Source organism: Tiliqua scincoides, chromosome 4 (assembly GCF_035046505.1).
Source record: "Tiliqua scincoides isolate rTilSci1 chromosome 4, rTilSci1.hap2, whole genome shotgun sequence".
NCBI classification, from domain to species: Eukaryota; Metazoa; Chordata; class Lepidosauria; order Squamata; family Scincidae; genus Tiliqua; species Tiliqua scincoides.
This window is the reverse complement of record NC_089824.1, coordinates 183,174,386-183,190,469: the sequence shown is the minus strand read 5'-3', so window position 1 is coordinate 183,190,469 and position 16,084 is coordinate 183,174,386.

Below are 16,084 nucleotides of genomic sequence, written 5' to 3'. Positions count from 1 at the left end.
ACAGTACTATCTGAATGAAACATGCAGCAGTTAAAGGTTCCTGATTTTTCCGAAAGCTGAACTAGGGATGCAGTAACACCTCCTGACACCTGAGGTGGCATGCCAAATGCTGTACCCTTTACCTAAAGATTTGTCAGCCTGCTCATCCTCCCCGTCACATTTCCTCTTCCTCCCTGTTCCTCTCTCCTTTTTCCAATCTGGAGAGGAGAAGCAGGAGCAGTGGGGGAAAGTAAGTGGATAGAGATGAGTGCCATGCACTAGCCTGCTGCCTGAGGCAACCATTTCAGTTGGATGGGCCAACCTGGCACAGGGGAGTATTCAAAACTGATGCCCCAACCTGTAATCTAGTAGGAAAACACTGTAGCAGCAGCCTCCTCCCCTGCACATATGTGTGCCCTGAGCGGGCATTCAGTTGACACATGGAGAAGCTGCAGTATAATATATGAAAAGGGCTCATCATGCATACAGCTGTTCTCTTTGCCTTATTATGACTGGCCAGCACAGAATGATCCTCAGCGGTTTTTACAGGAACATATGGAGGGCAAAATGCTGTTCCAAGCAAGATTTTTGTCATACTCCTTCCTGATCAAAACATTGCCATGGAAATCATAGTGAACTATTGGGATATCAGCATTATTAAAACAGTTAGGTGCTATAATGATTTGTTTACAAATTCATTCCCCTTCAGCTGTGGCTGACATCTTTCACTATGTGCCTCTATTGATAAGATCAGCATGTGGACATGTAATCTGTTTTCTTCCAATGTTCTCTCGGGAGCAAGATTAACAAAGTCAACTTTATCCAGGCGTGGACGATACAGTGTGAGTGAAAAGAAGAGCCACATTTCATTCACTCCAAGTTGAACAATAGCAGAGCGCTTAAGGAGAGGAGGATTTGTGGGCAGCTGGGAATGTAGAGCAAGGATTTATTTGAGGCAGGCAAGAGAAATGGCTGGGGGTGGGCGGGATGGGAGGCTTTGGGGTGAAGGAACAGCTGAGCAAGGAAACAAACTGCTTAGATAGGCCATATATGAAGCAAGAATCTCAACAGTGTATTCTTCCTGGCTGAAGAGAAGTGGGGGAGGCAGATGGGCAAACGGTTTTGACTGTAACCTCTCCCTTTTAAAAAAAAATAATAATAATCAACTTTAGGATGCCTTTAGCCATTATAGGCTGTTGGGATTTCTAAGATAACGAGGAGGAGAGAGCACCTCCTGGTGATGCTCTGCAGTGCGCAAGCAATTAAGTGCCTGCCAGATACACAAGGAACGTTTTTCTTCTCTCTGACCCTCCTGACACCAATATTTAGAGAGAAAAAGAAAGAAAATGCTTTTTTCCTGTTCCCCCCTTCCTTCCCATGCTAGTAGTTACACTGCTGCTCTTGTTGCTGTGAAGGCGGATCAGGCGGATCACACTGAAATCGAAACGCTCCCAGGCAAAGACTTCTCTAAAATAATTTTAACTTGGGGAAACAGCCAGAGCAGCCACTGCTCAAAGCCAGTGCAGTAAAGGGAAGTGAGGAACATCTAGCGTCTTTGACTAGACATAGTAAAAAGCCAATCCATATTTTGGTATAGCTTGTTTTAAAGCAGTGGGATCATTCCCTTATTAAAAAAAATATTGATTTTCTGCCTTATAAAAAAAGAAAACAGTAAAAGTACCTATAGTCATGATTGGCGAAGAGCTGCATGTTTCCAGGTGCTCCTGGTTCCTTTGCATGGGGAACAATAGGCTGTGCACCAGTTTCTGTTCACCAGGATTAAATAATATTTCTGCTAGTGGTGGTCATAGTAAGCATGGTTATTAAATGCTGCTTGCCCAGCCTTCCTTGACCATTACTATCCCCAAATGAGCAAAGGCAACTCTAGGTGGCATTTTTCATGGCATGAGGTTGCTGGCAGGACCAGCCCATCCATCAGGTCAACTGAAGCAGCTGCTTCCGGCAGCAAATGGGAGGGGGTGCCCATTTCTGACCACTGACTTGCCTCCACTGCTCCTCCTTCACCTTCCACTGCATGGATTGGGAAAAGAAGAGGAAATGCAGAGGGGAAGAGAGTGCTGCGATAGGACATTGGAGAGTAGGAAGAATGGGTTGGTTCATCATCAGTTGCGGAGGCAGTATTTGGCCTGCTCCCTCAGGTGCCAGGAGGCCTAGGGCCAGCCCTGGTTGCTGGTATGGTCTATGGGTTGAACTTGCTGGACTAGGTGGTCTGCTTGATGCTATATGTCATGGGGGAGGGGAAGGGGGAATTGAGGGGATTGTGCTCTCCTTACAGCAGTGCAGCTGATACAGTGTGTTCGGTAAGGGTTGCGCATAAAACATTTCTTCAGCATTGCTGTTCTTTAACAAGATGTTCACCTCGTTCTGCCCTTCCCTGCCCTTTCCACCTCCCCTTACCCTGGGTCACCTTCCCTGCCACTCTACCTCCATCGGCTGGTCCTTTCCATCACCCCAGCTCAAGCAGGAAGGCTCCCTTCCCACTGGCAATCTGGCAGCATGCATGTCTTCATGCTGCCAGAAGTGTCTTCATGACTGCCAAGAAGTTGGTAGTGCTCAGGAAATGCTAGTTCCGCCAGTGCTGTGAGCCCATAGAATTGGACTGTTAGAAATGTCTCTCTCCCACTGTTGCTCCCCTGCAACCGGTATTCAGAGACCTGCTGCTGCAGAACCTGAGGGTAGTGCATAGCCATCTTGACTAGTAGTCACTGATAGACCTATCCTACATGAATTTGTCCAGTCCTCTTAAAGCTATCCAAGCTAATGAGAAACACATTGTCCTCTGGCAGAACCTCAAGTATGCTCTGTGTGACAAAGTCCTTCCTTTTACAGGAAGATACAGGAAGCTGGACTAGATGGGCCTATGGCCTGATCCAGTGGGGCTGTTCTTATGTTCTTATGTTCTTTTGTCCATCCTAAATAGCCTGCCAACCAGTTTTCCTTGGATGGGCCCTGGTTCTAAGAATTGTGAGGGAGGGAGAAAAATTTTGTCTCTCTCCACTCTCTCTGCATTATGCATAATTTTTATAAGTTCCTTTTAACCTTTTTCCAACCTAAAGAGTTCCAAATGCTGTAGCCTTTCATCAAAAGGAAAGGTATTCCTCGGATGTGTGTGTATGTGTGTGTGAGAGAGTGGGATAAGGGGATAACGGGACTTGGAAGGGGACTTTGTACTATGGCCCAAACCTAAAGATGTGCAGTCCTGGCACTGATCTCCAGCGCCAGTGCTGAATGTTGCAAACATGCCGTAAGGCACATCTGTGACACCCTCTGTGGAGTCATGGCCAGTACCTGCCCAGTGCCAGAGCACTGAGCCCAGCTGTGGCTGGACACCACCCAGAGCTAGATAAGAGCTCCAGGTAGTGTTGAGGGCCTCGGGGCAGAGGAGAGACGTTCTGGGACAGGGGATGCAGGAAGGGGGAGGAACCTGGGTGGAAGGGGGGGTAGGAAGGTCCAAAATTGAATCTCACAACTCTGCACCAGTAAAAAATAACTTGTGCAGACTTGAGAAGCCCCACTGCAGGGCTTGGGGTCCCCTTCCCCTGAGGAGACCTCCGGCGGCCTCAGAGATGCCGCTGTATGCAGCAGTAGCCACTTTGGCACTGCTGCACTTCTGGCTTCCAGCTTTAGGATTGGGCTGGTGAACTCTGAGTGTGGGGATTCCTAGAAGTTTGCTTCTTTTGCCCCTTGGATGCCACAGTACTTCCTACAGGGGATGGCGGTACTATGGTATCCTTGTGTTGAGTTGTGTGTATGTGTGCAAGTGCGCTTATGTGGGGTGTCTTTTGAGCATCTCCCCATGGTTGGTGGTGGTGCCTGTTGTTGTGTCGCTCATTCCAGGGGCTGGTGGGGGAGCATCCCCATCAGCAGTGGCCACTCATTGGCCTGGCCCCTGCCCCACCCCCTACTTGATTCATCCTGGCAGCTCTTCCTCCAGCATTGGACCTGGTTGGATGAGGTGATTGGCTCTTGGGATATAACTCTTGGGTCCACAACGTACTAGTGTCACATCAATGACACACTCGCGTCAGGGTGCTGCTTCATGGCTGACAGATTGTATCAGGTTTTCCATGGATAATGCCAGTGTTATTGGGAAGAGCTGTACCAGCATTACTGGTAGGGCTGTGCCAGCATGGGGTTGCTTGGACTGGCTTAGGATAGAAAGGATGTTGCATTGCTGTCAGTGCATGACATCTAAGTATGATTGGGCCATAATGCAGAAGTCCTATGCACAATTACTTTCTTGGGAGTAAATCCCATTGAAATCAGTAGGACTTACTCTGAAGAGTGGGCTGCAAGCAATGAGCTACTGCAATGAGTAATAAGTATTCCCTGTCCAAAAATGGAAGAATATGTCTGCCAGTTTTAAAAGCATCTGCAATGACATCTGTAGCCCAGCTGACGAGAGTGTGGTTTGCATGGTTCTCCCTTTTTCTCAAGAGCCTGTGAAATACAGCCATTACTGCTGCCAGCTAGACAGGCAGTGGTTTTCACGTAATTCACTGAAACTGTAATGGTTATTAAGAAAAGGCAGAATTTGGCTAAACTAATGAATTCACATGGTGTTCATTAAAAAGAATCACAATAGTAAGAAATTGTAAGAGGTTTGGTCTGTTTACATACAAACTTTGCAAATGAGATTGAAATACAAGTGTGATTAATTTGTGTTTTTGCAGTCTTTAGCTATGATAGCCAAGCAATAAGTAACTTTTACACTATGATGGGAGATGGCAGCATCAGTACTTTAAAATGCCAGGCACAAAACAAAAATACAAATTCTGTAGGTTTCTCTGTGGGAACTGTAAGGGCAAAATAGTAAACATATATAGCAAGTCAATATTAGCTTCCAAACATTTCCAAAAAAATGTAGCAAGATGTTTTCAAGGGCCAAGTGAGAACTGTTAAGGTTCATCACTGATGTTATCATTGTCAGCTTTTACACAGACAAGATTTGGAGAAGAGTTAAGACAGTTGGAGAAGAAATAGACTATGCTTGTACTAACTGACGCCCAGATCCTAAAGTAGTTACATATGGCCCAATCCTAATGGTGTAAACTCCTTTTTGGTCTTTGCAAACGTGACTAGGCCAGTTTGTGAGGACTGGCAACTGAGATACAGTGAGCAACCAGGTCCACACTGCAATGGACCGGAATACCCGTTAGAGGAGGTAAGGCCATGCAGGGGATATAATGGGGAGAGTGGAGGGTGAAATGGAGAGGGGGTGGATGCAACAGGGTGGTGACAGGGCAAGGAGGAGGGTGGATCAGGCCTGTGAGGGGGACAGTTTCAGTGGCAGCAGCACACGCCAAATTCTAACCCCCCTTCCCAGACCTGATCCACTAGACCTGGGCTGTCCAAACATTTTGGCAGGAGGGCCACATCATCTCTCTGACACTGTGTTGGGGGCCGGGGGAAAAAAGAATTAATTTACATTTAAAATTTAAATAAATTTACATAAATGAATTTGTTAGAGATGGAATTTATATGAATGAATGAAGGTCTTGCAGTAGCTCAAGGCCTATAAAAGGCCTTGCACAAAGCAAGGCTAGCCTTTCCTTTGCTGCCACTGCTGCATCTGAAACAGCAAGAAGTGGAAGGAGCCCTCATCCCACGGCTCAGGTGAGAGGTTGAACAGTCGTCCTCATGCTGAGAGCAGTTTCGTCAGGCCAGCAGAGATTCCAGCAAGTCTCTGGAGGCCCAGAGGCTCATTGGAGGCTGGGGGCTCCCCGTGGGCCAGATTGAGAACCCCCGAGGGCCACAAGTGGCCCCCGGGCCGGGGTTTGGGCACCCCTGCACTAGACTTATGCCAGCCATAGAGCTTGCACAGGTCCAAGCTGGCAGCCACTGGGGCTTACCTCAAGGAGGCCTCTCATGGTCAAACTCTCCCATGGGATACATTGGAAGCCATACCAGCACTGCTGCGTCATCGCACAGGGGATTTCGTTAGAATTTGGCTGTTAGATGTATTCTCAATAATTTCATGTGGATATATTTCCACATGCAGCCCCCCCCCCCCCGTATCTATGGATCCCATATCCGCAGATTCACTTATCTGCAGATCGGGTTAGCAGCCATGTGCCCCCTCTGGAGACAAGCTCTGCTCCACTCACTTCCAGAGCCTCTGAGCCCAGCAGAAGCTATGGACATCTGTATCTGCAGTTTTACTTAACTGCAGATACAGGGTTTGAACAGAACCCCTGCAGATGCAGGGTTTGCCTATAATCTGTTTATAGCCTGAACGACTGAACCATTGCTGGAATGAAGGTCTCACTCTGATAATGATTCACCAGCTTTTGTTCTATAGTAACCCTTATGATGGTTCTTTGCTACTATTGAAAGGCTTCTGTCACATCAGTGGGTGAATTTACATAGATTTTAAAGACACTGGTGTCATTCTTACAAGTTTACTTTTCATAGGAACATATCCTCTTTCAGGTTTTGCTGCTCCTCCTCACTGTGTTCCAGACTGCAACCCATTAAATAAGCCAATGTTTATTTGAATAGCCTCACTCTTCATCTGCATAGTCTTGACCTGGGGCCCGTTTTTCACTTGGAGTTTGATGGAAAGTTGAAAGAGTTTGTGAAACTTGAAAGAAAGTTGAAGACTTTTAAAGACTGTCAGAGATTGACTATTACACAAAGAGGTATGACATAGACTCATTGAACTACAGCTTAATCCTATCCACATTATATGGTAGTAATCTCATGGCCCACCACTGCTGCAGGGGCTCTGATTATGTCTAGCTAACTCCCAATGGTATGGCAGCCAGTAAACCCTGTGCTGGCTGCAGACCAGCCATTACCACAGGTAAGGTGACAGTGAGGGTGGATTGGGGTGGGAATCAGGCCAGCCCAGAGGTGGAACTGGGGCAAGATGGGGATGGATCACAGTGGCAGCAGTGTCCACCAGATCTGGATCCCCTGTTACAGGTCTGACTCACCCTCTGTGGGGCATCTTTACCACCAAAATAGCTGATGTAGATCAGAGTACGCCCAAAGGGGCCCAGGTAGTAGAGGTGATGAGTAAAATTTTATTTATTTACCTCTCCTGGCCAATCTAATCCCCATTTGGCCCATGGGATGCTGCAGAGGCATCACACAGGTTGACCCTGGATAGGATTGGGTCTCTAATCTTATTTATTGTGCTGTAACCCACCTATCTCCTGTTCTCTCTTTGTAGCATCTTGTAATCCAGATGAAATGGATTAATCTTTTGGGTTGTGTTACTTTTGAAGTATCCCGCTGGACCTATTATTCTGTTTGATGTTGCTTGTTTCTTTCTTTTAAACTGAGTTGGGAAATGTCTGTTATGTTGGATAAAGCAAAGTTTGGCTGATGGAAAGACTCTCCCAACAGCTGTTATCCTTCAAAGCTCCCTTAACTACAATAACCTTTTGGTTTACTGTAGAATGCAAGCTTGTTAAGCTACATCAGCAATGAATACAATAATTATTTACAAGCTTTTCAAGTGGGATGCAGCTTTGAAAGTGCTAGCACTTTGTTTGAAAGAAAAAAGCAGAACTTCTGAATGCAGTATTTTTCTTTCCAAAACAATACTGGGTTTAAAGGAACATTTAAATATATGCATAGTAGAGACTCTGTTTACTCAACCTGATCATTCAACACTTACTTGCGAAGCACTCTTGAAATAAAAAGCCAGATGTGATTTAACAAAACACAGTTTTAAGAAATTCCTCTGTAAATTACAGGGAAAGTAACATAAAGGGTACATTGCTTTTTTCACAAATATTATCCTAGTGGTGCTTAGATAAGTGTCTCTCAACATTTGTCCTCCATTGTACCTCTTCACATGGTCCACCTATTCGAAGTACCACTGGAAGTAACTGGCAATGATGTCACTGCCATCTGGATCACCTACTCCGATCTACATCAGCTATTTTGGTGGCATAGATCTGAACCCCTACAGGGGGTGAGTCAGGCCTGGAACAGGTGATCCAGATGGCAATGGACATCATTGCCAGTTACTTCTGGGTTGGAAGGCCAGATGCAAACACCACTAAGAGGCTCAGAGTGGACAGGAGGGCTTTTTCGACTGCTGTAAAGCATGCTTTGGAGTTTTGCCCACTGAGTCAAACTTCTACCACTGTTTGTTATGTTGTGTTCCTGATCTTGCTGCTGGGTGTCCAGAATTCCTCCATGTATCACCAGTCATCACCTCAAGTACCACTGGTAGTACCCATACCACTGACTGAGAAACAGTGACTTAGATTGATGGTATTTTTCAAATATAAGTGCAGGCTCACACAGTGTGCGGTGCAAGAGGAGGAAAAAACAGAAAGGTATTAAATACTTCTAGTCTCTAGCACTCTTTAGATAACAAGGTAAAAAATGACAGCTTCTGTGTATTCTGGAGCAAAATCTGCATTCTTCATTGGCTTGTTTGCCTCTTCAAACAAACATCGTTCTGAGGAAAAGTCAAGCTACAGAGCTCATTGGTGTATGGCTTGGGGCCTGTCAGCACAGTCCCTTTCCGATTATAACAGAGGACACTGTCCATTATTACAGTAACACCCGAACAAGGCTAACGTGGTAGAGCTTTCTGGCTTCTGTATTTTTTTTTGCCCTGTCTAGCATTCTCATGTATGGTGAATTGTGGGGCCTTGCCTCCTTTTCCATGTGGTATTTGTTGATTCTAGCCAGCGTGTGTTTTTCAAGTGTTACGAGCCAAACCATAAACTGAGAAATGGTTGGTAAAGTTTGCAGAAGTCACTGTAGCCATTCAATATTTGTCTGGCAGCTAGGTATGTTTCTCAGGTGTTGCTAAGGCTGAGCTTTGATAATGATCTATGACTCATGAATTTTCATGATAAGCACCCATGCTTGCATTGTTGGCCATAGTTCCTGGTAGGAAAATGAGAGACTCCTATGAGTAGCTGTGGGCAAGGGCTCTGGGAGCCTCCAGAACTCCTCCATGAATTTTCATTAACATAAATAAAACACGTCTCTAGCCTCAAGTGTCAAAAGAAAGCATGGAAGCAAGTTACTACCCAGTTGCTCACTGAGAAGCAATATAGCAAAATAGCTTTAGACATATCTGGTTACCTATATTTATGTTCTGGCTGTTCTGTAATTATTCTATACCCGGCTTCCTCACCATATAATTTCTGGCCACAGGTCTGCTAAGTTGCCTGGATGTTGCAGCAATAGTCATTGAAACAGTCAAGAGACATCATTCAAACTTCACCTTATCAATACCCATAAAATATTAAGGGCCTACTCCTGTCCAACTTCCCAGCACTGATGCAGCCGTTCCAAAAGGACGTATACTGCATCCTGCAATGGAGAGGCTGTCAAAAGAGGCGTGTAAGGGAATGCTTATCTCAGGGCTGCATTGTGGCTGCATTGGTGCTGGAAAGTTGGATAGGATTGGGCCGTTAGCTAATTAGCAGCAGCAGAAAATCGACTTCAAAATACATCTAGCTCAGGTATTATGTTGTAATAGGCAAATTCATGGAAGGTAGATCTATCAGCAGCTATTAACCATAATCATTAAATAGGATCTTCTTTTATAGAAGCTATAGACTTCTGAATGCTGAATATCAGGGACTAATAAAAGAGGGAAGCACATCATTTTTATGACCTGCTGGTAATCTTCCCAGAAGCCTGTGTTTGGCCACTGTTGAAAAAAGACTGAGAGATTAGATGGATTTTGACCTGATTTAGCAAGATAGCTTTGTTTGTATCTGTTAGAATGGAAATCTTTTTATGGACCTTCTTAAATGGTGAAGTGATGAACACTTTTTGGCTTAGATCCTTTCATAATTTGTAAAAACATTGTTTTTTCTTTTCTTTTCTAATGAACTAGTATGCTACTTTGAAGGGATCCTGATTAGCTAGTGCCACCAGAATCAGTGTTCACAGAAGTGTGTCAATGGAGCCTTTGCTCTGAAGTGTGCTTTACCTGTCCAGCACATATGAACAACAACCTGAGAGAATATATTGTTTTATGAGCCAGCTAAGTCAGAACCATTGAAAAGCCTGTGAATTTTCATGTCAACACTAGCTTTGTTATTGTGCATTTCCAGCAACAATTGTGTGTCACTTGAGATCTTAGATGCTATCAAAGTAGAATGGAGATGTTTTAACTCCAAAGACTTTTAAAAATAATTAATTTCCTTAGAAGGAAATGGCAGCAGAGATTTGTACAAACCTCACTGAGTGTAGAGTTAAATCTCGCCATTTGTTTGAACAGCTGTGGACTGCAGACCTTGTACAGATTTTTTCAGAAAATTTTACATGAATGCTTACCTCCACCCTGTGTCCAAAACCTTGTACTGCATCCTGTACCCATGTCATCTGTGCCGCTGGAAATAATAACACTATGTATATAACTGCCATGGATAAGCCAATGCATGCAAGATAAATGGACTGCATTCTCTAATGCTGTCAGCATGACCTCTTCAAGAACACAGGAGCTAATGAAAAGGAAACTGAAATGAGAAAGCATATGCAGATTTATCCAGTTACCAGCTCTAGGAAGAGTGTGACAGCTCTACAAGTTGGTAATGATTTATTTTATGGATGAGCAACAGGCTGACTTTTATGGAAATGTTTCCAGAAGTATGTAGTCCATACCTATGTGATCACCAGTCATCATTCCCCATCTGTACAGCAATGCTCTCATATGGAACCAACATTTTTTTTGATAACTTAAGAATGTGCGAAGAGCCTTGCTAATTTCAAGGAAAATGTAGTTATGACGACAAGTGTGTGTGACCGAGAGAGCCCACATTTTCTTGTGAGCTGATCCTATTACTACCATTAGCGATGTTCTCAAACTTCCAGCTGCTTTGCAATGGTCAGTACTGAAGCATCTTTATCTCCACGAGACATCAAATCACCATTTCTCAGAATCAATCAGCAGATGTTTCCTGTGCTGAAGTTCCAACTGGCTGCTTTTTGACTTTATGCTAGAAGTACTCCTCTCTTGTCAATTTTATTACAGATGGAAGAAAAACAGTGCACAGAATGGATCTGTAGCAATTTACAAGGTTCTTGAAAGCGTTTCGTAAATGAATGAATTCCACCACAAAACATTGTGCACCACAGTGCACCACGTTGTGCTCTATCTTGCAATCTGGACTGAGAGTTTGAAGCCGGACAATTATGGTCTGAAGTGGGGCCTCAAGGGTTTCAAAAAAGAGATAACAGAGATATGAATTGCTGTGTTTGGGTTTTAACTTACAGCACGCAAACGTATTAGATTGGTGATGAAATAGCAAAACAAACTTTTTGTGTGTGGTGATAGTTGTTATTAATAATACTACATAGATTTTATTCTACCTTTCTATAGGAATATTCAAGGCAGCTTACAACAGCAAGAGTACTGTAATAAAATAACATCAGAATAACACTATCAATAAACTAAAGAGAAGGAATTGCAACCCAAAACTTAAAAGAGAACATAGTAAAATCAGACTGAAACCACCAAACTAAAATCAGCTATAGTGTCAGTAAATGCCTGATACGTAAGCTCAGTCTGCAAAGCTTTGAAATACAATGGTCTTTCTGCCCATCTAAAAATGGAACATGATGGAGCCAAACACACTCTGAGAGGCCTTTCCAGAGTTTGAGACCCACAACCTGGGTTGGCCCATCTATGAGGCCAACTGGAGCAACCCTTCAACATTGGCAGGCCTGGAGAGGGGGCAAAAGCCCCGAGCATGTGGCCATGCAGCACTGCCGCCTGCTAAGCCTTCTGAGGCTTCTGACATGGTCTTAAGCAGTACTTTCGGTTTCCTGGAAGTACTGGTTAAAATCACTTGGGAGCCACAGAAGGCTTTCCGAGTTGTCCCTCACACTGTGTGAGGCTCTGTTGAGCTGGATAGGTATACGGGTAGGTATACGGGCAGGGGGTGGCATGATATGGGGAGGCACATTGCGGACCTGCACTCCAGGGCACAACAAGGGGCAGTTTCCATAACTGCCCTTCAACCCCCTTAGAATGATTATTGCTGAGAATAAAATAGGAGCAGATAGAAAAAGGTTTCAGAGAAAATTTTTATTCACCATTTAAAGGAAAAACATGTACATCTTTTTTGCAGTCTGCACAGGTTCCAAACATATGAATCCTAAACCAGCCCTTTGCATGTGTGTGAGGATCTTTGTCCATAGCACGTTCAGTACAGCACAAAGGACATGTCCCTCTCATGGCTGGGGGAGGGGAAGAGAAGGAGAAGGAAGTAAGTCAGATGGGGCAATGTCCCACAGGTCAAAAAAGGACAGAGTAAAGGTCTGGGACTTGTAACCACTTAGAGCCCAATCCTGAGCTGTTAGTGCTTGCCCTATGCTGGCACTAAGTGACAAATGTGCCACAACACTCAGCACTGGGTCAGCACTGGCGCTGGCTCAGCAACAGTCTGCACCGAGTCTAGCTCCAGGTGGAAGCCTGCCGCACGCCACCTGGAGAAAGGGAAGAGCTCCAAGTGGCAGAGAGGTCAGTCAGAGTGAGGGGGAGAGGCGATCCAGGGCAGGGGAGGGAAGGGGAGGGCAGGGAGGGGGAGGAACTGGGGCGAGAGGGGGCAGGATCAGAGAAGCTCTGCTGCACCATATCCTGAACCCCGTGTCAGGGCTTCTGGCCTGACATGGGAACTCTCAAGTCTGTGCCGGCAAAATAGTTGGTGCAGATTTGAGTAGCCCCATTGCGGGATCTGCACCCTTACCCAGGAGAAGGGGACAAATGTTCCCTTCCCCCAAGGAGATACTGGTGGCTGCCTGGCACACTAAGGATGCAGCGGTAGCCATTTTGGCACGGCTGCTTCTTTGGGTGCCAGGCAACTTAGGATTGGGCTGTTAGTCCTCTACAATACACTGTCCCCCTGATATCTCTTGTACCAATTTTCTGTCAGTGGCTGGGGTAATGAAGTGAACGTGGGGATTTGCTTGGCAAAACTGCCAGTGGCTGCTGTGCAGTGGTTGAGAGGGAAGGTTCTTACCTTTAGACTTGGGGAAGCAGCAGAGGAGGCAAAGGGTGCCACAGCCACTGCTGAAGAAATTGACCATCCTAATCAATTGCATGTGTGGTTGCATAGTGCTAGCTACAGCACACCCTGCCTCTTCCACCCCTTTGTAGCATCTACAGGTAAGGATAGACATTTCCTTCTTACCTCAATTTCCACACTGCAGTTGCTGCTGGTTTTGTAAAGCCTTTGGCCACTGTATGAAACTGCTAAATATGCCCTCAGTTCAACAAATTAGCATGTATTTTTCAGTATGTGAAAAACATCTTTCTAAAAAGCAGGGTGTTTTTCTCCTCCAATGTTTAGTTCTTAGGAAGTGTGTGTGAAATAGTCCAGGGATGCATTTACTACATGCTTGCACATACTCTGAGATTCTTTTTGGTATTTTATTATAGATCTATTTACAGCGCAATCCTAACTTGCACTGGAACAGGCAGACCAGGAGGCCTGCACTGTATCCAGTGCAAGACTTGGGGCCAGAATTGGCTCAGCCGGAGGCAAAGGGAAACTCTTTCCCTTACCTCTGTGTAAGCCACCACAGCCCCAATGCATCTCCTGGAACCTGTGCCACCTCAGGTGATGCAAGTCCAAGGAGAACGGAGCGGCTTGGAGCAGCTCTGTGCTGCTCAGGGAACGGGGTTGGGATCCAGCTTAATGGCAGGGTCCCAGTCCCACCTCCCACTCCCCACCCGCCCGTCCCTTGGAATACCCTCTGCCCACCCTCCCACCACCCTTGAATGCCTCCCTCCCACCTCCTCCCCGCCCTCGCCAGAGCCCTGCATCTGCTGAGCTTGGCTGATGCAACCTTCCCTCTCTACATCGGGGTGGAGGCTGGATGCAGCTTCCATGGGCCAGTGCGTGTCCCTGGGCCAGCCCAGTCGACACACAAGGAGGTGCAAATGTACTTTATGGCACATTTGTGACCCTCCTGGGCCAGCACAAGAGACTTTCACCAGCCTAACTGATACTTAGGATTGCGCCCCCTTAGTTTCTTTTCCAAGCGTGTAACGTTCTGTGTGTAACATTCTGCTCACTGGTAGACATGAGAGAGAGAGAAATAGGGAAAACAGGGTGAGAATTTAGAGTCCTGTGCAGACCTACATCAATGCATATAACAAATGCATGGGGGGGGGAGCAGCAAGGGTGCATGAGGAAATTGCTGACACACTCCTATAGCCCCACACTCCTGCCATGCGTGTTGCATTTGTCTGCTAGATGCTCAGTTTCCCAGATCACAGGAAGGATCTCTTCCTAGTACAGCATCTGTCTCTATGGACAAGCACTGTACATACAAGAGCGGGTCTTTGGGAGCACACTGACATGGGCACAGAGCTTGTCAACACATTCCCCCCCATACACCTTTGTTATATACATAGATGAAAGTCTGCACAGGGCTCATGGAGTTATCTTGAAGGAACAAGTGCTATACATCAAGTGTCAGAAACCAAGGAGACAAAAAGAAATGAGAAAATTGGTTTCAAAGAATGTATACTCCTCACCTCCACACACCCCCACAACCAAGGTAGGAATAAAAGATGGAGACACAATTATTAGAAAAAAACCCATCTGTCAAGGTTGCCACAGCAAATATACAAACAAAAAACAACTAGGAATCTCTAGAACAGAAACCACCCTTCCTGTTGGATCTTGATTCTGTGATCAAACTGGAGGCTTTCATTAAGACTGTGTCCCAGATTAGTGCCCCTCTGTTGTGGATCCTTGTGGTAGGATTTTATTTGTCTTTTTGTGTGCTCTGTAGTGCCTTTCATGTATGCAAGACATAGAGGCTACCTCTGCTGACCTCCTACCAATATTGTAAATTTGGGCTATTTAGAAACTTAAGCAAAATCCACTTCTTTGCTACACTTGCACAGACAACAGTGAATCCCTTAAAAAACTGGTTGCTGTGGAATAGAAAGAAAGAAAGAAAGAAAGAAAGAAAGAAAGAAAGAAAGAAAGAAAGAAAGAAAGAAAGAAAGGATGAGAACAATCCCAGATAGTGCCAAGTCTTGCTACACTTTATGAATTCATATATATAGCGACCATTCTGAACCAGGAAAAAGCCATTCTAGAACACAGCATGAGATCGGGATCCAAATATTTTTTGGAACAGTACCAAGAGTTTCTGTCCATCTTCACTTTAGATAAAAGAAGAACCATTGTAGAAGTGTTGAAGGAATAGCCTGTTTTCTTTCACATGTCCTAGCTAAGGTACTGTGCAAAGATAAAAGCATTCTAAATAGAAAAGACTTATGTTCATCCCAAGGGAAGACATGGAGAGAGAACAGAAGCTTCCAACTTTTAAAATTAATGTTCACAGCCGATTTCAATGGGTAGAAAATGATGTGTCTGACTATTCTAATATCCAAAAGAGCTGATTTTGATGCTAATTAAAGTGCTTACTTTGGAATTAGTAGGCAAACTGTCTTTGATTTTCTGGAAAGAACCCTTTTTAAATTCACATTCAACAGTTTCTATTATGGCACAATGCTGAACACTTCCTCCCTGGGTTCCATTTGAGTTAGTATGAAATTGTTTTGAAGAATCAGTGAGCATTTAGAGTCATCATTGCTTCAGAAGAAAGTTAAGGGTTCCTTTCAAAGAAAAAAACAAATGCAGGGAAATAGACTGTGAGTATGTCAATGTGAGGTGGAGAATGAACAATAACAGTTTTTTTAGTCAATCTTGACTAGAATTGCTACTGTCTTTTGCTAAAAGAAAATGTTCAGGTGAATTTGGAGGTTTTTCATGGTGGCGTGACCCAGAATACCTCTCAATGTTAACCTCACGCCTGCCTCTTCCAGGGTCTCTGAGAGGGGTGTACAGGTACTTTGTATCTGGGCCTGAGGTCAAAAGGGGGGCCCAGGCGCCGAATTCACATTTGAAGGAAGGGACCCAAAAGAAACTTTGTATCCGCTGATAAAATTCAACTCAGTGGCTCTGGCCTCCTCCATACAATTACAAAAGAAAAAGCCACTTAATTGCACTTCTTGTGTGGTTTCTTCAATTGTGGAAATGCAAGACTTCTGGTTTGATTTAAAGGGACTGTACAAATGCAGGAGCTCCTTTGTTCATGTTGTTCTTGTAAATGAAACCAGAAATTGTGC